We start from the raw sequence: 2,181 nt of genomic DNA on the forward strand, positions 1-2,181 counted from the left end.
GACTATTTAAAATCTGTAAAGAAGTAAACAGATGCAGTATCTCACCACTTAGATTAGCAAAGAAAATACTATGGGTACAGTTGAAGACCTGTGTACCCCCACACTGCAGTGGTAATTGCTACCTGGGATCTAGTGTTCACCATCCCTGAGCAATTCTTTGTACCTTAACTATATAACATTTCTGTACTTCAGTAGTATATAGTATTGCTTTGCATCTTGTGGTCTCATATTTTATGTAGTTTTCTACAACTTTTTTTTTTTTTCATTCAACTTGCTTGTTCACTTCTTAAACTTCATTTGGGATATTTCTTCCAGTGCTACTTAGCTGAACTATTCTGACACCAGTGTATAGTGTTAGTGTATAGTAGTGTTTGGCCCCTAAAATGGCTAGATTGAAATTTATATGTGTCAAAAAAACCATACAATTGTAAAATAGTGTGTAACTGTTAAACATATTTGTTTTATTTCAGGTTATAATATAACTTATCCTCTCATGCTTTTTCCCTGCCCCTTCTCCCCAAATCATCAACAGTAGAAAAAGAAGAAGAAGAAGAAGAAGAAAACATGTCAGGACACAAATGGTAAGTAATTTGTTGTCTTTTCTGAATTGGGAGAGGCTAATGAAAGAGGAAAGCACATAGTATATGCTCAATAAGTGTCTATTGAATAGAAAAATTAAGAGTCACATTAGCAATAAATAACCCGTTAGTCCCTAGCCAATGTTGAGTGTAGTCAAGTTCAGTATTCCCATTAAATGTAATATGAAAACCAAGTAACCAAAATATTATAAGTTCTTATGTAATGAGTAGTCTCTGAGAAATTTATTTACATACAACTTTTCTCTTGAGAATCTAATCTTGGCTTGTCTTACCACCACTTCTTCAAATGTAATGAGTTGACATTTTTTTTTTATCACTATCTTATTTACAACATCTAATATTAGGATTATAAGGATATTTTATGTAGGGAAGCTATAAAATAATGAACAGAAACTCAGACTCATTAATTTATAGTCATGACTTCAACCTTCATGAATTTTCAGGAGTCAATGGTTGTTGGGATTAAATGATGATAATGAAAACAGATGTGGTAATCATATAGCGATGTTAGTACTGACATTTATGTGCCTGTTAACACATCTAAGCAGCATGGTTAATGTTTTATAAATTCCGGATCTTTTTCAAGCAGTGTTTCTGAACCATTTTGAACCCTTGACCCAACAGGCAAGTAGATCTTCGTCATGTTTTACCTTCTTTAATTTGTATCATCAAAAAATGTGGTGCGTATTTTCATTTTTCAGATGCACGATTAATTATAACAAAGGGTATACCTTTTAATCTCTCCTCTCTTGGTAGAGAAGCAATCAGGTCCAAGTTCTCTGTAATATCAGATATCAAACTTCGAAAGAATTTTGGCATCTCTTAAAATGTAATGAGTTTTAAAAGGTAATTAATAAAAAGCTAAGGGATTTCGTTTCCCTGAGTTTCCCCATATGACGTCTTTCTAACTAAGAATTGTCAGACAATTTTTTTAATTGTTCTATCTTGCCTCGTTAAGACAAGGGGGTGGTTCCATCTCGTGACTTTGGTAATGGCTGTCATATCATGGCAGCAGGCTCAGGGAAGTAGTCACTTGTATAAGAGAGACTGGAGAGCCCCAAGAAATGGGTCCTCCCCAAAGTCTTCTTCCACTTAATCTGCCATTTCACTGTTAGCTGCTGAAATGCAAGAGATCATTGAAGGAGGCACTGGACTGAGATTTAGAGGCCTGGATTTTAATCCTGTGTGACTTTAGACAAGATTCTTAACCTTTTAAAACCTAAGATTCCTCATTTGTTAAATGATAGAGTGATCACTAGATCTCTAAAGTCCCTTTTGCTTTTTCAAAATGGAAATTTTTTTATATTAATCCATGACTTTTGACCAAAAAAAAAGATACAAATATAAAGGAGTCCACCCAATTCCCCATTCTTGAAAATTCCATTCCCCTGAAATAACCAAGGTCTATATACTTTTAATACACATCCTGTACAGAGAAATTATCTTTTACGTAAAGGTTTTACGTTTTTTATTTTTATTTTCTCTGCTATAAACTTATAACAAAACTTTTAAATAATCCAGAAACCGTGAAAGTACCCCAAATCCTACTTCTCTCTCTAAAGATAACCATTGCAAAGCAAGT

General features: G+C 33.7%; 1 protein-coding gene across 3 annotated transcripts in view; it reads left to right on the forward strand.

Annotated features, from left to right (window-relative positions):
* The window catches only part of ICA1 (islet cell autoantigen 1), a 118,865-nt gene that overhangs the window by 478 nt on the left and 116,206 nt on the right, over nt 1-2,181 (forward strand). The window lies entirely within an intron of this gene.

This window comes from Pteropus vampyrus, unplaced genomic scaffold (genome assembly GCF_000151845.1).
Source record: "Pteropus vampyrus isolate Shadow unplaced genomic scaffold, Pvam_2.0 Scaffold4, whole genome shotgun sequence".
Classification (NCBI taxonomy): Eukaryota; Metazoa; Chordata; class Mammalia; order Chiroptera; family Pteropodidae; genus Pteropus; species Pteropus vampyrus.